The sequence below is a fragment of the Protopterus annectens genome, chromosome 10.part0 (assembly GCF_019279795.1).
Source record: "Protopterus annectens isolate FY-2018-M chromosome 10.part0, PAN1.0, whole genome shotgun sequence".
NCBI lineage: Eukaryota > Metazoa > Chordata > Ceratodontiformes > Protopteridae > Protopterus > Protopterus annectens.
In genome coordinates, this window is record NC_056744.1 from 123,623,169 (window position 1) to 123,650,279 (window position 27,111).

Consider the following 27,111-nt stretch of genomic DNA (forward strand, 5'->3'; position numbering starts at 1 on the left):
ACAAATTCTGCACAAGGACTTATCACAGATAAGCATGGAAAGTGGATGCCCTATCCTTCAGTTGGAAAAATCTATCAGTCTATGCCTTTCCCCCTCTGCTTCTTCTCTCCAAGATCTTACTAAAGGTCGGACAGGAAAAAACAAAAATTATCCTAATTGCTCCAGGCTGGCCTCGCCGGCACTGGTACCCAATTCTAAGGAATATGTCTCAACTCCCTCCTTGGTACTTGCCTCAAATACCTCATCTACTGTCTCAGCAGAACAATCAAATTCTGCACACTCTGCTCCAAACTCTGAACCTTGCAGCATGGCGGATCATTTAATTATTCAAACACCACCTCTCAGTAAATCTGTGATGGATGTCATTTTGGAAGCCAGAAGGCCTAGTACTAGAAAATCTTATGCTGATAAATGGAAGAGATTATGTGCTTGGAACCAAGCACAAGGAACGGACACAGCAAAGCCCAATATCACTCAGATTTTACAATATTTGACTGAGATGCTTGACAAGGGCCTATCTTTTTCTTCATTAAAAATCCATGCCTTTGCCATCTCGGCTCATTACAGCACAGAGCCTTCCCTCTCTTCTCATCCTCTGCTTAAACAGTATCTTAATGGGGCTAAAAATGCAAGGCCTCCCAGAAGATCCCCAACTCCTGCATGGGACCTCAATTTTGTGCTGGAAAAATTCACCCTGCCTCCTTTCGAACCAGCACATACTGCGGATATAAAATTTTTATCTTGGAAAACAGCTTTCCTCTTAGCAATCACTTCAGCAAGAAGGGTTTCAGAACTACAGGCTCTCATGGCTGTGGAGCCTTTTATTACATTTTACCCAGACAGGGTGTCCCTCAGGACCAATCCTTTTATGCCTAAGGTGGTATCCAGTGTGGCTCTTAACCAAGCAATTCACCTGCCAACATTTTACTCAAATCTGGAGAACAAGGGAGAGCGGATTCTGTATTCATTGGACATGCACAGACAACTAAGATTCTACTTAAACAGGACCAAATCTCTAAGAAAGTCTGAGCAACTACTGGTGGCATTTGCTGCAGGATCAGAGGGGAAGGCTGTGTTAAAGCAGACTATTTCTAAGTGGGTAAGCCACTGCATTTGTTTCTGCTACTTGCACCATGGTAAACCTGTGACCAAGGGGATCAGGTCACATTCCACCAGGGCTGCCTCTACCTCAGCAGCTTTTCTCAGAGGAGTTCCAACCAAAGACATTCTAGAAGCTGCTACTTGGTGCTGTGTTCATACCTTCACAAAGTATTATCATTTGCCTCTCTTCTCCAAATCCAGGGCAGGCTTTGCCACTGCAGTTCTGCAGGGCCTTATAGCCGCTCCTAATGCTATTTTGTTCCATCCTCCCATCCATAGCTTTGGGATTCTACCTAAATGTAATGACTGCAATAGTGAAACACGAAGAACATAATACAGATGTTCATCGTGCATATAGCTGCAGTCATAACAGATGGGTTCTCCTGCCGTCAGGCGGGTCCTCGGTCGGCCGAATTCCAAAGTCTAGGTCTAGCGTCGGTTGTCGTCGCTTCTTCCCTGACGTCAGTGCGACAGGGTATAAAAGAACCAGCCGACGCCATTTTCTTCGGTCTTTCTTGCCGCGCGGTGCCCGAAGCAGAAGCAGTTCACGAGTGCCGGTCGGCCAGCTCCTGAAATTACGAAAAATTTGCAACCAAAGTCTTCTTGAAAGCTAAGTACCCTGTTGGGGAAACTTTTCTTGCCTCAGACCAATGTCAGACAAAGTTAATAATTGTATTTCATGTGGGAAGCAAATACCGCATAAGGATTTTCATTCCCTCTGCATTCCTTGCTTAGGCCCAGACCACGACGTCTCGGTCTGTCGTTTTTGTGCTACATTCAACAAACGCACCATTAAGCATCGGGCGGAGTTCGCCCAGCACTATTTTGGCAAAAAATTTAACTACATTATGTCGTCAGATACTCAAGACTCCAGTTTTGTCTAAAAGACGCAAAGATAAGGACCGACACACGAGGTCCGCAGCCTGTACCGACACCACGCCAAAGCCGACTGCAGGTGGTCCGGTTCTCAGCGAGGCGCCTACGCAGCCCCTGCCTACCAACGACACTTCATTGGCGGTGTCTACTGTGCCCGAGGTTGCAGGCTCCTCGGCCCACACCCCAACTACAGATACCGAAGCCACTCTAGGTGGTGAAACTCAAAATGTAGACAGGTCTGCCTCCTTTCAAGGTGTCTTCAGGCCTTCCTCTTCTTTTTCCATCAAGGCTTTCACCAAGTCTAAAGCAGCCATGCATTCTAAGAGACAAGCTACACAGGGCCCTTCCCCAGGCCCCATGTCTAAAAAACAGATGCTTAAAATGGCTGAGGATTGAATTACTCTTATCAGGGGTTCCCAACCCCCCCCCCCCGGACAAAAGGCCCAGAGTGGAGGAAGAATCCCCCTCCTCGGACCAGGCCTCCATTATTTCAGAGCACTCTGATGAACAGGAACATTCATTCTCCCCTTTTGAAGATTCTGATGCAGAGGAGTCCATTCCATCTGTCTCCCCCCCCCCCCCCTGAGGATTACTCATTTGGGGAAACCTTGCATACCTTGAGGGAACACTTCCACTGGGAAGGCCAAGAGTACTCAGACTCCAAGAAAAGGCTTAGGGATTTTCTCTTGCTCCCTTAGCACAGGCCTCTGGCTATACCTCCTGTCTTAGACATACTAGATGATGTGTATTCGGAGGCCTGCCTTAACCCAGACTCTTTACCTCCAGCCCCAGTCAAGCCTGACAGGTACTACCTGGTTCCTGACTCACACCAATTTGTATACAAAAGCCATGCGGCTGACCCAGAAACGATCTCACAGGGCCCCAAGGGAATTAAGGCCTCCACTGCTAAAAATCCATTACCTTCCGAGAGAGATTCCAGATCTTTAGAAAGGTGGGGAAAAAAGGTATACACCTCGGCCACCTTAACCATGAGGGCATTAAACTGCCAGTGCCATATGTTAAAGTACCAACAGTTTCTGTTATCACAGTTGAGAAGCAAAATGTCACAACCTGAACAACCAGACTTGAAGGAGTTGCAGGATTTGATACATAGTGCAGAACAAGTGGGTAAACATACCTTGCGATGTGGTTTTGATGCTCTAGAGGCCTCATGTAGAGCTGCTGTTACAGGATCAGTCATACTAGACATACCTGGCTCAAGGAGCAAACCTTACCAGATCATGTCAAAGCTAAATTACTAGATGCCCCTCTACAAAAAGATGTATTATTTGGTGTTAAGGCTGAGGAGGTATTAAAGAAAATGGAGGAAAAGGCTAAATCAATGCAAACAGTGAAAGATTTTCTACAGGTACAACCTCCACGTTTCAGTAGAAATTGGCCTTCCAAAAATTGGTCCTTTCCAGCCACAGACAGATCCCAAAGAGGTAGATACAGGCGCCCGAGGGGCAGAGAGCAATCTCAAGGATCGTTTAGAGGCAGACAATGGCAAGCTCCTACACAAAGAGGTGGTGAGGATAGTTCACAGCCATTCAGAAAGCAAACCCAATGACTTTCCCCTTTGCATGCCAAGCAAGGCTCAAATGGCAGCACCCTTAGGCGGAAAACTGGCATTATTTTCGAAAAATTGGCATATTGTCACAAAAGACAAATGTATCCTGGACATTATAAACAGAGGCTACAGATTCCATTTTCACACCCTTCCACAAAAGAGAGGCATGCCAAAACTGCCACACAATCAAAGGGCAGAGGCACAAAGACAAATTTCAGATCTCATGGACATGAAAGCTATTCAAGAGGTACCTACTCACGAACAAGGTCAAGGTTTTTATTCCAGACTATTCCTGGTACCAAGGAAGGGAAAAGATTGGAGACCTATTTTGGACCTATCCATCCTAAACACATTTTTACTCGTGCCAAAATTCAAGATGCTCACATTACAGCAGCTTCTTCCCATGCTGGGCAAGGAGTCTTGGCTGGTAACATTGGACCTCAAGGAGGCATACCTGCATGTCCCAATCAGACAAAATTGCAGAAGATACCTCAGATTTCTTGCAGTTTCAACCCATTATCAATTCTCTGTATTGCCCTTTGGCTTATCTACTGCGCCCAGAGTATTCACGAAATGCCTGGCATCAGTAATTGCCTACTGCAGACTTCAAGGGATACAAATATACCCATATTTGGATGACTGCCTGATCCAAGCGGACAGCAAGCACATACTTCTGAAACATCTGGCTTTTGTAATAATGTTGAATTCTCTGGGGTACACAGTCAACAAAAAGAAATCAAGGCTAATACCCTCACAAAAAATAATTTTCCTGGGTGCCAACTTGGACACAAACACCCAGATGGCCTACCTCACGCCAGAGAAACAGGGGCAACTAACTCAATACTTCAGAAAACTAGCAAATTTCACCAGGCTGACTGCAAGGAAAATCCTGCAGGCTCTGGGATTCATGGCATCTTGCATCCTACTAATCCCATGTGCAAAGATGCATATGAGGAAACTTCAGTGGTACCTGAAAAACCTATGGTCTCAACACAGCCACAGTTTGGAAACAATAATACCACTGATTCCATGTCTTCAAAAGGAATTTCTGTGGTGGGCTCAAGCATGCCAAAGAAACACAGGTCTCCCATTCTGCAAGCCTCAAGCAAATCAAGTCATCACAACAGACGCTTCGGACTACACCTGGGGGGCGCACATGACAGATCGGTGCATTCAGGGCAAATGGTCCCAAAAAGAATAGCACCTACACATCAATCAAAAGGAAATGCTAGCAGTAATAAATGCTATTATAGCTTTCAAAGACCTTCTGCATCCAGGCCAACTATTGATAAGGACAGACAACACCACAGTAATGTGGTACATAAACAAACAGGGAGGAACCCATTCATACCCCCTATGCAGGCTGGCCATGTCACTTTGGAACATGGCTCTGGAATTACAAATCGAACTTCAAGCACAGTACTTGCCAGGCAAGGAAAACACGCTGGCAGACAACCTAAGCAGAGATATGACAGACCCACACGAATGGAAGTTGCACCCTCAAGTTTTTACAGAAATAATTCAAGCATGGGGAAGGCCAGACATAGATCTCTTTGACTCACACAAAAATCACCAATTGACAAAAGTCTGCTCAAGGACTTTTCATCCACAGGCCTGGAGAGTGGACGCTCTCTCTTTCAGTTGGACAACAATGACAGTTTATGCCTTTCCACCTCTTCCTCTGCTGCCCAAAGTTCTATTAAAAGCCAAAGCAGACAGACCAAAGATGATTCTCATTGCTCCAGACTGGCCAAGACAGCACTGGTACCCACTCCTGAGGAGCCTGAAGCATTCCCCACCATGGACCCTACCTCTAATGCCTCTTCTTCTGACTTAGCACAGCTTCAAAACTCTTCACAGTCAGCTGAAAACACTCAATCTGGCCGCATGGAAGATTCCTTAACTTCACAACAGACCCTACTTTCCAAGGAGGTGCAGGATGTCATTTTGGAGGCCAGAAGGCTTACTCCGCAAAATGGAAGCGATTTTGTGCCTGGAATGAGAAAAAGGGCCAGAATCCTGGAATACTGAATTTACCTCAAATATTACAGTATCTAGCTGAGCTGCTAAGCAGTAGATTTTCATTCTCCTCCATCAAAATCCATGCCTCAGCCATTTCTGCAGAATACAACACTGATCCTCCTTTATTCTCTCATCCCCTCTTAAGACAGTTCCTCAGAGGGGCTAAGAATATAAAACCCCCAAGGAAACAACCAATACCTGCTTGGGACCTCAGTTTCATTCTAGAAAAGCTGACCTTGCCTCCTTTTGAGCCAGCTGCCTCAACAGATTTGCAATATTTGTCCTGGAAAACAGCCTTCCTTCTGGCTATCACCTCAGCTCGCAGGGTATCGGAACTACAAGCCCTCATGTCTGTGCAGCCTTTCATCATTTTCCATCAGGACAGAGTTTCCTTACGAACCAATCCGTCCTTTATGCCAAAGGTGGTATCCAGGTTAGCTCTGAATCAGGCTATTCACTTACCTACCTTTTACCCTAATCCCCAAAACAAAGGGGAGAGACTACTACATTCCTTGGACATCCACAGACACAAGGGCGCCCGCAGGCAGGTGCAAGGGGGTGCACTTGCACCCCCCTGGAATCCGCTGAGTTAATCTTTTGATTTAAAAAAAAAAAAAAAAAAATTTTTTTTTTTTTTTTTTTTTTTTTAGGCATTCATCTTTAAGAAGCCCCGTCGCAGGTGTGCTGACCTCATCGCGCGAAGTTTGTGAGTGGGAAGTTAAAATGAACAGAGTGTTAATAGTGATTCACCATGCCAGAGGACGTTTTCAGGAATACTTACCATCAACAACCAAAACTTAATCGTAAGGTTGGAGAATGGAGTACTCACTCTGGTGATGCAGAGTGAGTGTAATGAAGACTTACTGAAAGAAGATGGTATTGATGTGAAGGCAGGTGTTGCATTGAAGGGACTTCAGGATGTGGTATTCATTTACTACGAGAATAAAATTCTCGAAAGTGCTATTGCTCATGAATCGGAAAATAGTAAAGGATCTGAACAGCAGGTATCGGAAGAACTGACGGGTGGTTTGCACGACGACTCTTGTTTGGATCCAAACTCGACCCTCAACTCTTCTGTATCGCAGAAAGACTCTGAAGATAGCGCCTCATACACTATAGATGAGGTTGGCACTGCACACCCGTACTCGGAAGATGGGCAGCTGAGCAATTACATAATTGCAAATAGTCGCGATGGTGTTCAGGTCAAGTTAGCAGATGGCAGTAACCTTGGCAAGAAAGGTGTTCTTGTGGTTTATCACTGTTCTGAAGTAAACTGTGCCAAAACCTTTGACAAGAAACACAAACTGAAAATGCACATCCTGTCTCATACTGAGGGACAGAGACCATTTAAATGTACAGTGGATGGGATGCAGTTGGTCTTTTACTACTTCATATAAATTGAAAAGGCATTTGCAATCTCATAAGGTGCGACCATTCACCTGTCACGTAGAAAATTGTGGGAGAAGGTTTACTACCGTTTATAATTTGAAAGCACACGTGAAGGCTCATGAACAGGCAAATAGCTATATGTGTGGGGTTTGTAATGAGTGTTTCTCCACACCAGCCAAATTGAACACTCATCGGAGGACTCATTATGAACCTGAAAGACCTTACAAATGTGAATTTCCTGGTAAGTTTTTTTCTGTAGGTGTGGGTCTGTCTGCTTAATCAAATTTGATTAAGTTGTTTATGTTGAAGATGTATACAACAAAAGTGCTTCCTTTGTTTTTCTTTTGTTTATTTGCATTTGGCACTTTCACTTTACTAGCTTGCCCCATGGAACATGGCTATGAGTATGTATACTTTAAACAGTGATGTTTAAAAAAGTATGTTTGAACATGCTGGAGGGATAGATTCCTGTCCCAGAGACTTCCCATACTCTGGAATAGACTACCTATCTATGTCAAACAGAGCTCCTCATTAGCACTCTTCCAGAAAAATCTTGATGATTGGATGGGAGATAGGAAATTCACCCCGGGGATCACTTCTGTGGCTCTGCTCAACAGGGCACAGGAAAATAATTTTATTGGGTGGCGAAAGCCAGGGTACATTTTTGGCTAGGCTTATATAGGCCCTAGGGCCAGTAGGCCTAGTACCTACCTATGAACCCATGAACCTATGAACCTGTTATCAGTTTGCTATCCATTCCCTATTGCAGTATTACTAGCTTATCATTTTTTTATTGCATGCAACAAAGGCAATTTATTCTTCAAGGGTAACAGGCACTTTATTTGTAGATTAAATAATGAGATATAAAGCAGCAACCTCTTTATTAGTTACAAATTTCTTTAATGTGGATTTTACTACTTCAGAGATTGTGCATATTTTTTACTGATACTGGTGGACTATAGAAGGTTAAGTAGACTTTTTATGATGGAAATGTTCTGAATTGGGTAGTTTTGTCAGTAGTGTATGCCTTTTGTTTCATTGTTTACTGGAAAAATGTTCAAAACAATAATTTTAAAATGCCCTCTAACAACTGTACTGTATTGTACAAGGAATATAATGTAATACAGTCAGGAAGGTGTATCAAAGAGCATGTGTATGTTATGTTCGAGGGGCCTATGATTTTGAAGACAGCCCAGAGTTAATATTTATCTGCCACTGGCAAAATGTATTTTCTTTGAATGTGGGTTTCAATGCATGTGAGTTTCAAGGGCAGAGAAGTTTTAATGTTAGTCTATTTTCATTCTAAGACTGTATTGCTTTGTTTAACAGATATGTATTAGGGTTTGTACTGTAAAATGCAAAATAAAACTTTCAAATGAAATCCTAAATCATCGCAGAAGTAAAGCAGTATGCACATTACAGTGTTTATGGTAAATAGGGCAAAATAACCAAGGAATGGGACATTGGAATGGCTGCAGGGGGAGGCTCCATTCGACCATGATTTTGTGAGGGGGGGGGGGGTAGCGAACTCAGACAGCCCCGATTGAACTATACCTCTCAGTTGTCCATATCTTTGCAGAATGAATAGATATTTGCTTCTTATTTTTGGTTTGTTTCTCATAAAATTTGTGGTTTTCTAGCAAATCATGTAGGAATGAAGTCACTACGTCATAATCTTCAGAAAAATGCATGCTAATGCAAGACTGTCTTAAGTTTATACAAGAGCAATTTTTAGTAGTGTTTGTATGTTCCCCCAATATATTTGGCCTTGTCCAGATTTCCTGCATTAAGAGGTTGAGAGGTACGTGCAAATCACTGTAGATTAGGAATATCCAAACCTCTCAATTATCCCCAATTTTGGCTCAAAATGTTGCTCTCCCCTAATAATCCCTCCTCAAAAATGGCAATTTTGGAAGAAAATGTGGAGGGTTTATAATTGTATATAACTAATGATCAGAGTTATAGATTACTTTACTTTTATTTCAGAAATGCATGTAGATGCTCTTATTTTGTTAGCTGCTCAAGTTAACAATGTTACTACTAAAAAAGTGTCCCTTTTTGACAGGTATTTTGCATCACATTTTGGTCCGTTTTCATAAACTTGTGGTTTTCTGGCAAATTAGTGGCAAGTCATTAAAGCTTGAAGTTAGAAAATAATGGCAGACATTTACATTTGAGTTTCAGATTTTATACCCTTCAGAAAATTCGTACTAATGCAAGATCTACTACTGTTCTATTTAAGTTAATAAGAGCAATATTTAAAAATTGGCCTTATTTTTGGGCCTGTGTCCCACTTCTAGTTCTATGTATGGCTTTGTCCAGATTTCTTGCTCTGAAGTTGAGAGGTATGAGTGTTACAGCCATCATTGTCAGCCAGAGACATTTCAAATTATGACATACTTATTGCACCCCACCCTCCATTGTAGTTGCTCTGGATGTGTCCAAGGAGCAGTTATGCAGTGCAAGTGTGCAGAGCATTCCCCCATCCAAGGTACATCACAAATACGACCGTGGCTTTTTATCTGTCCTTGATTTTGCAGAATGTTCTGGTTTTCTATCAGATTTTTATACTGTTGATTTATGCTTCTTATTATTGAGGAACTGCATGCTGTCCCAGTGCCCTGTTGCTCTGTTTAAGTAGCCATGGTTTAATGAACATCAGGTAAGCTTGTCGGAGATTGTAAGATGCAAGTAAGCTTTAGTAAGCATATTGTTAAAGAATTACCAGCATTGAAAGTCTTTTCGTTGTTGCCATGCAGAGAATATTTACATAACTAGATAATGTATAAGCCTTGGGTATTGAAATGCATATGACAGTATTTGTAATAAAAGGACAGGATTACAGTATTTTCGAAGCTCATTGCATTTTATTGGAGACCAGTGTCTTACAGCAGTGTCTGTGTGTTAGTACACTTAGTTGGGTGGCTTTAATGGTATATGGTAAATAAGCATTGCTACCTTACTTAAAAGCCAAGCCCTGCAACAACTAGGTAAGCTCCACACTGAAGTCAAAACACAATAGCTCTGGTGGGTAAATGTACTCTGTAGTAATCAAAAAAGGCAAATGTTTGAAATAACTACAGCTTATGTGCAAACACAATAGGTAGTGATGAAACAATGCTCTGCTAAAAATGCTTTAATGCTCCATATTGCTGAGCTGCAGTTCAGTTATCACTGGCTACCAGGATTTCACCCACTTCAGATCAAGCACGGTGCCGTTCAGTGCAACCTTCCCAGAACTAATTCAAGTCTGACCAGAATTATTTTGTGTGTATGAGGGAGGTAGCATACCCCTCAGCTGTCCAGGTTTTTGCAGAATGTCCAGATTTTTGCCCCATATTCCTCCTAAAAAGGATTGAAGTTGCTAAATGAGACATTTCAGTTTTAGATGTCATATCATTTAGAAAAATGCATACTAACACAAATCCTGTTACTCTTGCAATTTTCTAAGTTTATGAGAGCCATATTTATAATCTGTCCCTATTTATTTTAGGCTTTGTCCAGATATATTGCACTAAGGTTGAGGCCTTGGGGGTATGGTATGTTTGTGAGGGATAGAGAAAGTGAAATGCCCAAGTTAGAGTTAGCAGGTGGAATTTATTTTCAAGTGCATTTTCAAGGAACTGTGAGTTTTAAGGGAAGCTAAGTTCACTGCTGCTCATGCCAAGTCTATTTACAATGTGCAACTGTTTTGTTTAGCAAATAGTATCTCTATTGTGGTATGTGGTATAAAGTTTTAAAGCTATGTTAGTAGCACCACAAGTAGAATACTTGCATCTTAATGGAGAGGTTTGAGGTTCTATTCCTACAGCATGTACATCTGTATGCTGCAGTCCTGAGGATGTCCTCCTTTGGATGAGATGCCTAATAACTATGAACCTGTTTTTCAGCTTGCCATCCATTTTCTATTGCAATATACCAGCTTACCATTTTTTTAATTTAACATAGGCAATTTTATTCTTTGATGGCAGCAGGCACTGAATTTGTAGATGAAACACTGAAATATACAGTTGTTTTCTAGCAACAACATCTTCATTAGTTTCATATATCTTTAATGTAGAATTATTCAGATTACTTTTACTTAAGGGATATAATTCAATTATATATTATAATTAATTCAATCAGGTAAATCAAAACTTTTGCATGGCCCTAACAGTGTGCAAGGAGACTATTGCTTGAAAACAGTTCAAAGGTAAATAACCTGCCTTGGCCAGATGCATTTTCTTTGAATGTGGGTTTCAATGCTGTTTCATTGAATGTGAGTTTCAAAAGTAGAGAACCTTTAATGCCAAGTCTGTTTTCATTGTAAAACTATTGCTTTGTTTAGGTTTAGTAAATGTCTCAGTGTTTGGGCTATAAATCTGTATCTGGACTAGAGAAGTTACAGGACAGATGGGGAACAAGTGCAACCATGGGCTTTTAAACCAGTAGGTTTAAAGTGATATAAACACTGCCAAACAGCCAATAAACTACAATTTCTGGGCGAGAAACCACTCTTGTGGTAAATATGCTACCTAGTGCTTACCACTCCCAATAATAAGCTAGAAGGCTTCCCTCCAACACAGAAAGGCTTGAGGGTCTCAGAAGCTTAACAACAGTCCTGGATATAACAAATCAGTATCTGGACTAGAGAAGTTACAGGAAAGATGGGAATCAAATGAAAGCATGTTAAACCAGTAATTTGAAAGAGATGGAAAAACTGGCAAAAGGCTAATAAACTGCAATTTCTGGGCCAGAAACAACTATTGTTGTAGATAGGCTACCTAGGGTGTACCACTCCCACTGATAAGCTAGAAGGCTTCCCTCAAACACAAAAAGGCTTGGGGGGCTGAAAAGCTTACAAACAGTCCTGGATACAGCAAATCTGTATCTGGACTAGACTAGTTACAGAAAAGGTTGGAAACAAGTGCAAATGCAGACTTTTAAACCAGAAAGTTCAAAGAGATGGAAAAACTGCCCAAATGGCAAATAAACTACAATTTCTGAGCCAGAAACAACTCTTGTGGTAGATAGGCTATCTAGTGCTTACCACTCCCAGTGATAACCTAGAAGGCTTCCCACCAATACAGAAAGGTGTGGGAGCTCAGAAGCTTAGAAACAGTCCTGGATATTTCAAATCTGTATCTGGACTAGACTAGATAGAGGACAGATGGGAAACAAGGGCAAACGTGGGCTTTTCAACCAGTAATTTGAAAGAGATGGAACTACCAGACAGCCAATAAACTATAACGTCTGGGCCTGAAACCACTCTTGTGGTAGATAGGCTTCCTAGTGCTTTCCACTCCCACTGATAAGCTAGAAGGCTTCCCTCCATCACATAAAGGCTTGGAGACTCAGAAGCATACAAACAGTCTTGGAACCAGCAAATCTGTATCTGGACTAGACTAGCTACAGGAAAGGTGGGAAACAAGCGCAAATGCAGGCTTTTAAACCAGAAAGTTGAAAGAGATGAAAAACAGCCCAAACGGCCAATAAAGTATATTTATTTATTTATTTATTGACATTTGTTAACCGGGTTTGTCCAAATGGGCTTGTGGTCCTATTTCAGTGGTGACCTGAGGAGAAAAGCTCCAGTAGTACTTTTTAAACAAGTACAATTTTAAACAATATTGATATAATAGCAGTTATAGCATAAAGATTCACATATGCTGGGTTACATGCATAAAGTTAAAGTTGCATTAAAAAGAAGCTAAGTAACAATTTTACATTGATATAGTTCAATAGTTCAACAATAAAAAAAATGTTTGTATAAAATTATGCAAATGCATAGTAAACACATTGGAGAGAGAGGTGTAATGAGGTACTAAGTATGGACCTTTTGAGGGTACATAAAGGGAAAGAAGACTAGGTAGGGTCATGGCAAGGCAGGTTCTGGAATTGAGAAAATAAGCTTTTAGTTCATTTCTAAAGTGTGAGGTGTGGGAGATTGAACGTAAGTCAAGGGGAAGTTTGTTCCAAGCATGGGCAAGGGATTGTTTGTAGAGTAGTTTGCCTACTGACCTTTTTGGGTCGTAAGTATCAAGTAATTGTTGGTTATAAGTACAGAGGGTCCAAGATGGGATGTAGATGAAGACTAAGGAAGATAGAGATGGACAGAAGGAGGGTTTATAAAGAATAGAGTGTAGCATATGAAATTGATAAGATAGCAGAAATTGGGGAAGTTCAAGTCATTGAAGAGAGTTTAAAGAAATGCAGTGGTGTGAGTTGTATGGGGAGTTAGTAATGAATATGGCTATTTTATGGTAAGTCTGTTGGAGTGTGCTTAGAGTGGAGGCCTGGATATTGGTAAGAACTGGGGCGGCGTATAAGAGGGAGGGGAGGAGGATTGCATGGCCCAGGGTAAGTCTAGATTCAGGGGTTAGGAGTTTTTTGTTCCGATATAGCAGACCTAGTTTCTGGTTTGTTTTTTTATACATTGGAGTATGTGTAGGTTGAACTTTAGTTCGCCATCGATAATGACCCCAGGAGTTTTGTGAGGGTGCCAGGTTGGATAGTTGTATTGTTAGAAGATGTAATAAAAAAGGAGGTTTTGTGATGAGAAAGAGAACAGGGAAGGAAAAGTAGGAGTTTGGTCTCTTTGGGATTTAGGATCAAAAGGTTGTGAGAGAGCCATTGTTCAGTGGATAGTAGGGCCTGTTGGGTCAGGGATTGTAGTTCAGGAATGTTATTTGAGATGGATATAAGTGTGGAGTTGTCGGCATACTGAATAAGGGAGGATTATTTGCATGAGGTGTAAAGATCATTGATGAAGATCGCACGCTGAAAAAACTGATCTTGTGTTGCCAAAGAGACTATCAGTAAAATCCAAGAGCAAATAGTAAATAAAAATGCTGATAGTCTCACCACACACAATGAATAACGAAACACCGATATATTCCAAAATGCAAAACTTTAATGTCCAAGATAAGCGCTTTCGCATGGACTCCTCCATGCTTCTTCAGATCATTAGTATAGATATAGGATAGGCAATTGAGTCGGCAACAAGTTTGAGGAATGTAGGAGATAGATTGTCAGTGGAAGGAGAGCAAGGTTTTAGCTTGAGTAGTAGAGATTTGATATAAGTAATGGGAACAGGCTCAAAAGAAAACAAAGTTGTGTTAGTGGGACTTGGAGGGGTGGGTGTCGAAGTAGAGTTTGGCTTAGAGGTTTCCAGATTTTGGATGGAAGAGATAAAGTGTTTATTCAGGAGGTTAGCTGTTTCCTGAGAGGAAGAGTTAGGGTATGGGGAGGGATTAGAGGGCTTTCCAGGATAGAGGATGTTTGGGCTATAATGTTTGAAATAAAAGTTGTAAATTAAATCCAACTGCCTATAATCATTGTAGAACTAAAGCATAAAACAGTATGCACACAGATTTGAACAGTGTCTACGGCAAATGGGAAGAAATAGCCAAGTAATGGGACACTGGAATGGCTGTGTGGGCGGGGCTTGGGTGGGTGGACTTGGGCGGGGCTGTGTGGGCAGGGGGCGGGGAGAGCTATGTGGGTGGGGCTCTGGGTTTGCACCCCCCTGCAAAAATTCCTGCGGGCTCCCTTGCACAGACAGCTACGTTATTATTTGGACAGAACAAAGCCTTTCAGAAAATCAGAACAACTCTTTGTGTCCTATGCCTTAGGAGCTCAAAGGAAGCCAATTTCCAAACAGACAATCTCAAAATGGATAGCCCACTGCATACGCTTTTGTTACTCTTTTCATGGTAAAACTGTGCCTGCAGGCATCAGATCTCACTCCACAAGGGCCACAGCTACCTCTGCAGCTTTCCTCAGAGGAGTTCCTACCAAAGATATTTTGGAAGCAGCCACTTGGAGTTCTGTGCATACCTTCTCCAAGCACTACCACCTACCATTATACTCCAAAACTAGAGCAGGCTTTGCCACTGCAGTCTTGCAGGGCATCCTGGCTCCTCCTAGTTCCACTTAGTGCCTACCACCCCTTTTTTAGCTTTGGGATTCTACCCATCTGTTATGACTGCAGCTGTATGCACGATGAACATAGTACAGTTTTGTACCTACCATAAATGTAGATGTTCGAGTGCTAATACAGCTGCAGTCCAGGTTTCCCTCCCTCCTTCTCCTCTTTTGACAGGCCTATTGGCTAACACCTCCTCATACAACTTGATTGGGGTATTCATTTATGGTGTATTTGCTTGCAACTACTGTTTTTTGATTATATTGCACTGCACTCTTACATAAATTTATGTATTGCCTTCCTTCTGGGGGCACCTGACATCTGGGGCAAGAAAAACTGAAGAAAATGGCGTCAGCTGGTTCTTTTATACCCCTGTCGCACTGACGTCAGGGAAGAAGCGACGACAACCGACGTCGGACCTAGACTTTGGAATTCGGCCGACCGAGGACTTGCCTGACGGCAGGAGAACCCATCTGTTATGACTGCAGCTGTATTAGCACTCTAACATCAACATTTATGGTAGGTACCAAACTGTACTTTGTGTACACTTACCATAAATGTAGATGTTCGAGTGTATTCACTGTTGCAGTCCTGGTTACCCAACCACCATCCCTCTTTTATATAACTTCTCTTTTCTTCACTATATTCTAAAGCCTTTGTGGTGTATTTGCTTTTAGATGAAGGTAAAATTTATGTTGCTAAAAGTGCATTTACATTTATTTCTGTTTATTTATATATATATATATATATATTTGCTTCCCATTTGGGGGGCACCTGACATCTGGGGCAAGAAAAACTGAATAAAATGGCATAGGCTACATGTTTTATACCCCTGACGACCTGACGTCATGGAAGAGGAGACAGCAACCGATGCAGGACCCAAGACTTTGTTATTCAGGCCGACTGAGGGCAACCTGCCAGCAAATTACCCAAATGTAATGAATGCAACAGTGAATACACTATAACATCTACATTTACGGTAAATGTACACAACTGTACTTTCCTAAGTATAGCAGGAAATTTCCTGCCATTACCATTTTATTTGAAGCATGCAGAGCATTAAAAATGACAGAGCCTTTAAGTGGCCTATAGAAAGGTGGCATAGCTGGGGAAATGTCCTCCCCATCCAAGAGGGTATATCACAGTTTTGTCTCTACTTGGAAATCTCTCCCAAAACCTCTTCTTCTCCGTTTGCTTTTTTGTTAGGCAGCAGATCTCCTTTCAAAAACAAGTGATTTGATCTAACCACAGACATTTGGGGTCAGGGAGCTGATTGTTCAGGACACAAAGGTTAGTTCAGAATCCCCCCCCCCCCTTAATGGGGATGCCACATGTGCTCCTGGAGAAGGTTCTCTTCACAGGCACCATGGGTTTTTTTTTTTTTTTCTGAAGCAGTAGAGCGAAACCCTAAATGAACAAGGGGATTGAAGGGAATTTTAAGACTGCTGAAGATGGTTTGAAACTGTTTATGGTGACAGGAAAGGCAAACTTTGTAGACCAGTGTTGGATGTATACAAACTAAATTTATTCCTTGTCTTGACATTCAAAATGCTAACTGCAGCCTTTTTCCTCTACTATTCCACATGTTCTCATAATCACTTTGGGCATGTAGGCTGCTTACTCTGACAGGCTGTTGAGGTTTGTGGCAGGAATGCAACATTTCTAGTTAACTCCTTGCCTTTTGAGCTGTCAATTCTTCGAAGGTTGTTTTTCCATATTCTGCTCCAAGTTTTGGTCACATCAGCTTTAATGGCATTTATATTTTGCCATAACAGGATGACTTATCAAAGCCATTTCTCATAAGCTAAAGAAGATTCTAGTTACTGTCTTCTAACCATTTGGTCATCTTCACATTTAGCAGAAGTTCAGTCTTAACTGCTTTCAGAAAAGACCTCTCTAGAGAAATCTTGGACTACAGGGACAAAATATTTTGTTTGCCAGAAAAGACCCTCCTTTCTGAATTTATTTTTTATGAAAACTGTTGAAGACTTCCATGACTGCAAAAGTACTGTCAAAGGCAGTCTCCATCCCAGTACTTCCTTGATTCCCCAGCGAGGCTGCACACAAGATCTTTTGGTATTATAAGAGCACCTGTGGTACGGAGACGTCTACCTACAAGCAGAGGTGTTCTTGATCATATGTTCAGTCCAAAAAGAGTTCAGATGGTGGAGCTTTCCAGGTATATTGCTTTAACCACCTAGAGATCCTAAACTGTGTCAACATAGGTATAAGGTTTTACCTGAATAACCCACAGAGGAGGCATGGTAAATGGGACCACTGAGACAAGCTCAAACACACACTGAGAAAGCAGTGCTGTCCCATATTTTCGCAGTCATGTGTTTAAGATGGCTTGGAAGCCAGTGTCTTGAAGACTGTCACAAACAATACCTCAGTCATATGCGGTACATGATCAAGCAATTGGGAACTAGGCCTCCCATTAGAACCTGCATTGCAGGCCTCTTGTATGCACTTTACTTAAAATTCTGCAGCAGGTTAGCTAAGCAGGCCCTCCCTAGCTTCCCCAAGTGAAGATGTGTCTGTAGGACTTACAAAGATGTGACAGTAACACGGACACCCCACCCCAAGGGATAGACATGTTCACCTTCTAAATATTATGTGAGGCAGCTTTATACCAGGTAACCTTGTATAGAGGCCCTTAAACCAGGTAAGTGGTATAGAGGCCCAAGCAGTAAGTGCCTTTTCAGCTATTTGGATCTTTGATCTGCCTTCCCTCCTTTCCTCCTGCTCACCAAGTTGCTTTTCAAAGCAGGAGAAGGGATAAATTTCATCCTGATTGCCTCATTTAACCAGGACAACCCTTGTACTAACAGGTGGTATGCTTAAAGGGAAGAGCTATTTGTTTGTTCTCCCCAACGTGCTGCTTATCACTGCAAGATTTTGTCATTTCTATGTAGTCCACAAACTAATGATTAGGAACAATTCAGAGTGCATTTTGCAGTGCAGAAATTAAGTTTTATACCAGTTACTTTCACAACCTTTCTTAACAATATGTTTTGCAGGGGAGCAAAGTCCGCTGCATACCCTTACTTGTATGTACTTCATTGTCATACAACAGTGGAGAAAGGGTTTGAACCTCTTAATGTGAAGTTTTTCCCCAGGGTAGTAAGCAAACATTGCTACAGCAACACAGCTGAAATAGAACTGCAGAGGCATTTGTGCAACTTTGACACATAATAGTGCAGTAAGTACCATCTATTCAGTCAGCTGATAGTGTCTCAAAAGTGATGCAAAACGCAGAATTTGAATAAATTGTCAATTAGTAAAATGTACACAAATCAAAAAAGACATAGTAACTGTGACATTTAGCTTAAGGCAGTTTCAGTTCAGGATGCCTTGTTTATTAAAAAAAGCTTTGACAAGGACTTGCAAGCCTCAGTGAAGGTGCATCTCCGTTTGACTACCACTGGAGTATCCCCTGTAATCAGTCCCCTCAGTTAATTATCTCCTAAAGGAAGTCCTCTTATTAAGAACTTCAAGGAGACCTGTTCTCTGCCCAGGGAATATTTTTCTGAAATGTCTGCATAAAATATTTGTAAAGTAACCACCTTGATCTTAATCCATTTGTTCATTACACGTTGGTAACTAGGTAATCTTTCAAATTAGAATGGGTTTTGCCACCTGGTGTCTTGCAGAGTTTTTCTTTCTCACTAGGTCCATGACCAGGATACAGGAGTAACCGTTATGATTTCTGAGGTTTGAGTCTCAAAAGAGCAAGATGTAACATTAGGGACTTTTGTAAATCTGAGGTGTGTGTGTTTAAAAAATGGCTGTCTGAGAACTAGTGTGTGGGTGTAGGTGTGTGTGTGTATTATGCATGTGTGTGTATGTAGATATATATATATATATATATATGTGTGTGTGTGTGTATATGTGTATATATATATATATATATATATATATATATATATATATATATATATATATATATATATATATATATATATAATATAGATATATCCACACACACACACACACACACAAAATATACATATATGTGAAATGTGTAGTAGGGATATGGGGGTCGGGGGGTAAGACCTCTTTCAAGAACTCAGGGTTAAATGAGAACAGTTGTTTTTTGGTATACATTGATGTGTTGTAGTTTTGCTGTTAAAGTTACATGATTATGTTACTCAAAATTACAGTAGAGAGCCGGGTACATGCTACATCAGCATTTGAAAGTTGGCGTAGCACTGGTCCTTAAAATGAACGTATGCCAACTATAAATGTCAGTATGCAGGTACAAGATCTACTGCTGCATTTTAAACTGCCACCTTCCTTCTCTTCCCTTATGGTCTTCCCTTACTCTTCTTAAGTTAGAGATATAGATGCTAGGAAGTTATAAACACTGTCTTATTAATATCTGCTGTTTTTCTTCCCACTTGTTTGGTAATACCCCAGAAATCTGTCCTGAAAGGAGAAAGAACCTCCCACCACATAGTGTGCTTTAAGAACTTGCTTGTTGGCGAGTCTGTTCGCCCTACAAAAGAGCTAAAGTTGACCTTTCTATTCTCACTTTGTTACAAGCATCCTAGCAAGAGAACAGCCCTTAACAGGGGATGTCTGTCTTTTGTAAATAAAGCTGGATGATTGGTTGTCCATCTTTGCCTTATTACCAAGCTTTTTGAATGATACTGCAGCAGTGGTCCTTGTATTCAGTTATCTGCTGTAATTGTGTACTCTCATAGCTCTGCTTTGTGGAGGTCTTACCATGCCTGTTCATGACCCTTCTTCTGGATTATTGAATAGAATGAGTGATCACTTCATCAGTGTGATTCTCTTGGTGTGGGTTCTGGATTGTTGGGACTGGTGAATCATTTCCCACTGCACTGCTAATGGGGGATGTCTACATTTCACTCTACCCCTTTGAGGGAGAGGGTATTTGGCTGTAGTATCATTGGGCGTCCTACCTGCTGCCCCCTGCTGTGGCTAATCTTCTTTTAGCAGTAGCTGCATACTTTGTTGGTCTTTGCAGCCCTGGTTACTGTTGTCCTTTGTGGTCTTGATCTGTCCTTCCGAGACAGCATTCCCCATTGGTGACCACATAGACTGGTCCCTTCGCTAAGTATTTCTAAAATCTCTGCCTTATTTCTGGTGCTGGTGTCTTTCTTGGATCCTTCTTCCTGGGTTTTATTACTTGAGAAGTCAGCCCAGTCATCATAACTCTTTGGGAGTGTTTGAAGTGATGGATGCAATGGATATGTATTTTTCTATAGTACTTATGAAGACATTTTGACTGGTTAGGTATGTCATCCTTCTATCCCTTTGGTGATGAGTTGTCCTATGCAAACTTGGATGCTCAATTTCTGCATGGGTTGGGCAAGTATGATACTTGCAGGTTGTGTTTTGGTAAAAGGGAGTCCCAGATACTCTGTATTGTTGAGTTGTAGGGTGGAGGCCTATAGTGACAAGGCAGACCAGCGTGTATGCGAGATGATTACATGTACTTAAACAACACATTACCTATTCATACTTCTCTGCTGTTCTGCATTTAGTGAGATAGAAATTAGATTTCTGAATCCAAAGCATTCATTTTTCTGCAAAATTGCCTTGCAGCAAGAGAATTCTGTGTGGTTGCAGCTGGATTTTGTTTTTGTTTTTTTGTCCAGGTGTGAGTTATACTTCCGTATTTCTAAGTACCTACACTCGCAAATGTGTATATAGTCACTGATACTATTTAACAATTGCCTGTTTGTCAGGGTGCTAAGCTTAAAAAAGTGACTGTGGGTGTGCTTCAGCTTCCAAGATGCCTTTACACTGTGACTGCTTCTGTAAAGAAGTGTACCAAATGACATGTAGCTAGAGCTATTGGCATGTTTAATTCTGTATGTCAGTTCTGTTGTCAGAGTAATAAAGAATTGACCACAGTACAGGCAACTTGAATTCATTTTAGTAGCTCGTGCTGGTGTGGAGGAGGAAAGGAACAAGGAAGCAGATTGTCTTCACCTCCCAGGATAGACTGGGATTGAGAGATAGATGTGCATTCTTTTTGCACACCATCAGTTGTAGTGCTGCTGGTGTAGCCAGGGGTCACATATAGGGCCTTGGGTGATGCACAATGAGCCCATTCCACACATCTCTCAAGAGTGTTATTGGGCATATTTCAGGGCTACACATTTTAGGCTCCTGTACATAACACAAACAGAAACCTATAGTTAAAGTGGAAGGGGATGATAAAATGGGGGGGGCTCAAGAAACAAGAAGGTACTGCGATTTTGCATGCATATCCTTAAGGAGACTAACAGTAACCATACAGAATATTGTATTCATGAAGTAACAAAGTATTCTAAGAACTAAGCCAACATGGGAATAGAGAAGGGACATTCTGCTGATAGGGATGACTGCAATTAGGGATACAGATACTAGGCAAGAGGGGGCTCAAGTTTATTGAAGAAAGCTTGCAAGCGAACCAAGGTATTGGGAACAAATAATTAGAGGGGGAAAGGTAATAGAATGGGAAGAGGCCAAGAATTTTAGACTGCAGGCTAGAGATTGCCTTCCCTATCAAGGACTGATAGAGTGTAGGCAAAGACAAAGAAACAGGGAGTCCTAAATGAAAGACCAACACTGGTGGAGGTTTTAGTGGACTCTAGAACAAAAGCTGCTGTTAAACAAGGATTAGTTAGTAGAGCATACACGATATTGCACAATAACTATAAGAATCGATCAGAGAAGGTTAGAAAGGAGTGGGAACAGATTGGGTAAGCATTTCACAAAGAAGCAAATGTATGTCTACCAAATATGCAAAAAAGTGTGGAATGTTTAGGGTCTTTGTTTGGAATGTGTTCACACAGATATTTGTATACCCCAATTAGACTCCAAAGAATTTTTCCTCATGTAGACAGCAAATGTTGGAGGGGGTAAAAGGAAAGAAAGAGGTAATTAGGAACATATTTTCTGGGTGTGTAATGAGTTGGCATACTTAAAAGATTCTCTGTAGACATCTCTGTCAGAGATACTGGGTGAGCAAATTGGTGTAACTAAGGAAATTATTTTATTGAGCTGTGATACAGAATTGGAATTGCTAAGACAAGGAAGTTGCCGAGTCCAATTATGGTGACTGCCAAAAAAGCAATTACTAGAAAATGGAAATCATCTAAACCAACTGTACTTGAAGTAGTGAATATAGTAACAAAGAGAAAACAATTGGAACTGGGATCTTAAGAAAAGGGTAAGAGCAAATTACATAGAAAAAATGGGAATTGTGGGAAACAATACATACAGACTAGGAACGAATGAGCTATGTAATGTTTGAATGACAATGAATGGATAGATTATAAGTGATGTATAATATTTGCAACTAAAATTGTCAATATGGTTTGTTTTCATTTATATAAATGTAGGTTTGCCTGTGTCATACGTGATTTAATAAAGATATTTCTTGTTTAAAAATAAAGTAAGGCGTTATGGACATGTGCTGAGGTGATGGGGCACATGCCAAAAATCTGATCCCTTGCCACATACATGAAAGCTGCTGCTCCCAGTCAAACTGACTCTCAACCTGGGGGACAAATGAGGTGATTAAAATGGGACTGAGAAATGAGCTATTTTGTCAATCCAAGGCACAGGGCCAAGCAAATTAGATGCATCACTGTATGCTGTAAGATTTAGCTAGTCTACTGTCAAAGTGCATCTTTCTGCAGTTTCTTTACGTCTGCCTTTTGTATTTCTAGTCTTTTATAGTTCTGCTTCTGAAAGATAACAAACTGAAACCTCTGAAAAGATGCATTCCTTATCCATGGGATTTGAAATGTATTAAAAGCTCTTACTATCTTCTTAATAAACATTACCTCAAAAGCCTTAATGTATAAAGAACCCTACAGAGACTTCCACCGACACAGTTCAGCCGATGTTGTGCTTATATGTAAGCACTTTCCAAAAAATGAGTTTAGCAGTGCAAACTAATGAAATTGTTGTGCAGTATTTATGTACATTGCAATTGTGCTTCTGAGTAAATCTTTTTTGGAATAAGTTATATGTTACAAAAGATGTAAAAAGCATTAATATGTAGTTTTAAAGTCCAGAAACAGCATAGATTAACCCACACTTTCTAAAATGTGTGATCTCATTCCAGTCTTTGTGCTAATTTGAAACTCTTCATTTATAAATGGGTAGCATATTTTTGTTACCTTTCTAGAGTTTCAAATAAATGTAGCTTTTATAGTTCACATTAAGTCATAAAACATTGACTGTCAGTGTTTTTTGGTCCCAGAAACAGTCAGTACGAGAGAGAGAGAGAAGAGCGCTCCACTCTTCATTGTTAACATCAGAACATTGCTCTGACAGAAAATTCATGTAAATCCTGTAACGTTCTTACATTTATTCTTGAATGAGTATGCTTTAGTGTCTTCATTAGTCTTCTTTTGATAAATTTGCGGAATCATTGATCAGCAAACATTCCATCCTAAACAGCTGCCTGTATTTTCAATGGCCAGTCCCAAATCTTTTTGCTAAATCCTGTGCTAGTCAACACATGGTCAGGCTGCAAACTGTGCATGCACTATGTATGAGTGTAACTTTTTTTTTTTTTTTATATACAGGCACATGCACAATCATTTTTGGACACACCATTCAGCTGTACAGTACATTGGTAAATAACCAGCGAACTAGAATACAGCCAAATAACAATAGAATATTTTATAAGAGAAAACAGAAATTGCACCTAGCAGGGTAATTATCTTAGACTGGATGAACCGGTTTAGTATGACGTCAGACCAGCAGATGTAACTGTTATTTCATGTGAGATGCATACGCTGCAGCAAGAACAAGCTGAAGATAGGGTGGGCTGAAACCATCTTTACACCAGGAGCATGCAGATATCTGAAGGAGTGTGTAGTCAGACCAACTGGGGGTGGGGTGGGTTCTCCACGCTAGACGATTGTGTAGATGTTGATTCTTGTATTCTTAACGAGAAGAAGCATACAGTAGGAAACAAAAGTAAACTAATGACTGTTTTGATGATCATTGAGTTTACCACACACTGCCTGGCATTATGTCATAGCTCTTTCAAGAAGCTGATAAAATACACCTAATAGTAGAGTAAGTCTAGAAAATGAAACCATATGAAGGAAGCTATGTTCCCGTGTCATATAGGATAAGCAGTTCTCTTAATAGTCTCTGGTGACCTATGTTCGATTAGAGGCCCGAGTGCTGGAAGGACTATGGCTGGGTAGGCTGTAAGTGAGAGGAAACACTGCAAGTCACTGTTAAGGAGTGGGTGAGGTGTGCCTGAAAAGCATATGGTGGACTAAATTTGGGTGAATGTCTGGCTTTAGGGAGGTCCTAGGGACAGGGTCACTTAGTGTGGCATCCAGCCGCTGTGTGGGTAGGAGGGCATTAAGTATAGGCTGCAGATATGTGCGCTGGCAGGTGGAGGGCTTTGAATTCTTTCACTGTTAACCAGTGTACCACCTCAGTATGTGAAGGACAGTGGCCATGCCACAAATAGGTCTGATGCCCAATACAGGGTTAGTCTCCTTAATTACATCTCTGGTGTCTTAACAGGTTGAAGCAAAAAAATAAATAAATATGCATGCTGTTCAGGTTCAGTGACTATCTGACCACATCCAAACTGGTCTGAAGAGCATGAAGGGAATATGCACTGCAGCCTCATTATGGGCTTCCGACAACCATACCTAAAATAGGACTACACATTGACCACTTAAAAGTTTGAGTCTTTGGTATAGCACCCCAGGCAACTTTCTCATTAGTCTCTGGGCTCCACATTATTTTCCAGTACCCTTTATCCATGGTAACTCCCATGCAAACTGGTTACACACACACACACTTCCCAGGGAATCATTGTAGAATTCTGTTTCCCTGCAACATTTCTCCTAATAGGGTAATACTGCCGCAACTTTAGATTAGATTATTGGTCTCAAGACACCCACCAGCTACCATGCCACTCTTGATTCTATATCTAAGTAAAGTACAAACAAGATTGTAATAAGCAGACTAATCTGTCTTATGGTACCTACCACAGCTTTAACAACCTGCAATGCTCAAGTAATGCTCCTCCAAAGACAATAAATAATACATAAGTGCCACATCAACCACAAGATCTTACAGCATTTGTCTTTTCGGCCTTTCCCAGTTAGGGGTCGCCACAGCAGAACTCCAGTCAGCTAATAATTGGCAGTCGATTTTTTATGGTGCCGAGTTGCCAGCCCGACGCCCAACCTTCAGCGAAGGCACGTCCATTCATGCATGTCTTTCGGAGGCCACTCAACCGCGGGGTGGACATGCAGACTCAACACAGAAGGCACTCCAGCCGAGAATCGAACAGGAGAACCTCTTGCTGTGAGGCAACAACGCTACCGCTGTACCACCACAGCTACAAGATCTTACAGTGCAAGTAAAAAAAACTTACAGTAAAAAAAAGTCATGACATTTCTGCCACAGATTAAATATGCAGGGTTCGCGATAATTGTTCAAGGCATGGAAAATGGTAATCAGTTAATCAAACGGGGAAATTCTTATTTACATATAAACAAATACCTTAATTGAAAAGTTAGTAAAATACAAAACTGATAGATGCATATTTTCACAGGATGCTTGGATGGATGGATGTCAACACCAAGGGGTTTTCAATCGAGGCTGACTGGTTTGACATTGATTTCAGCACTATATATATATATATATATATATATATATATATATATATATATATATATATATATATATATATATATATATATATATATATATGTGTGTAAAATGTATTTTGTTTCCCAGGAACTGGAAGATTTAACAACTTAACAATAAACAGGATTTCAGTATGTCTGTTAACTGTATGCGTAATTAACTGTCTGGCCTATTTCAAAATTCTACACTTAGATGTTCCTTGATCAAGTTTTAAGACTTCCCCTGCATTTACATGCAAACATTTACTGTTTCGCATCCCAGCAAAATGAATTTATAGGTTGCAATTAATCTGAAACATATTTTAACATGTACTGCATTTTTTCAGCAGAACAAAATTCTAGGTTCCATACATTGTATTTTCTTCCTTTTACATTGATACAGAAAGATCACAAGGTTACCATTATTTCCATGCCACAGAAAAATACCATTCAAGATTTCACATAAGATGTAGTTTTACAAATGCATTATTTTGAATATAAAAAAAAAAAGTTTTATATTTTAAATAAGTTTGTAACTCTGGCATCACAGCCTGTTCTACAGTGAGGGCCTACGTGCATATCTGATTCTCGCCTCATGGGGGCTTAATGGGTCAGAAGGCTTTTACCTAGACCAGAGAAGGAGAGGGGGGCATAGGGCTTTTGCCAGGGTCCTGGAACAAATGGGCCAGCTCTTGCTTCGTGAGAAAATAAGTGTGTTGATAGGGTGGGTGTAAAGGAGCTTGAGGATAGTGTGTGGAAAGATATGTTGTGCAAGTAATGTATTATCCCTTTGGTGAATTGAGGAGCTCTCATTTGAGACTTTACATTAGTAGTTGTGATGCTTCTTTTCTAAAAAAAATAATTTAGGAAGTAACTCTGTGTGTAGCTTTATTCCATGTTGTTGCTGAGGAGTAAGCTTGTGGAGTTACTTTTGTGCGATGTTCATCATGTTTCACTGTTGCAGTCATTACACTTGGGTTATCCTGCTGGCAGGCGACCTGCAGTCGGCCCGAGGTCCAAAGTCTTGGTCCTGCGTCAGTTGCTGTCGCCTCTTCCCTGACGTCAGTGCGCCAGGGGTAGAAAAGTTGCAACCTACGACATTTTCTTCAGTCTTTCTTGCCGCGCGATGCCCGAAGCAAAAGCAGTTCGCAAGTGTCGGTCGACTTCTGAGATTTTCAAAATTGAATTTCAGAACCGAAGTCTTCAATAAAGCTAAGTACCCCGTTGGGGAAACTTTTTCTTGCTCCAGACCGATGTCAGTAAAAGTTAATTTTATTTCTTGTGGGAAGCAAATGTCTCATAAGGACTTTCACTCTTACTGCATTCCTTGCCTAGGCCCTGACCACGACGTTACTAGTTGTCGGTTTTGTGCTAGATTCAATAAACGCACTGTTAAATGTCGGATTGATTTTGCTTTACATTATTTTGGACGAAGATTTAATTATATAATGCTGTCGGAACAACTGATGACCGGAATATATAAAAAACTCAGACAAAGAAAAAGACAGGCGTCAGAGGTCCAAAACCAACGATGAAGCCTCTTCTAGGCCAGTCGCCGGTTTGCTGGCTCTCAGTGAGGTGCTTTTGCGGCCCCTGACACCCGCTAC

At 41.0% G+C, this 27,111-nt stretch overlaps 1 protein-coding gene and 1 long non-coding RNA gene across 2 annotated transcripts in view; both read left to right on the forward strand.

Moving 5' to 3' along the window:
- HELZ (helicase with zinc finger) overlaps window positions 1-27,111 on the forward strand; it is a 3,197,037-nt gene that overhangs the window by 240,690 nt on the left and 2,929,236 nt on the right. The gene's annotated exons all lie outside the window — the stretch shown is intronic.
- Window positions 7,029-26,819, forward strand: LOC122812997. Its single transcript, XR_006366618.1, has 4 exons — window positions 7,029-7,199; window positions 13,965-13,971; window positions 18,337-18,339; window positions 26,809-26,819. It is a non-coding gene; the product is annotated as an uncharacterized LOC122812997 (long non-coding RNA).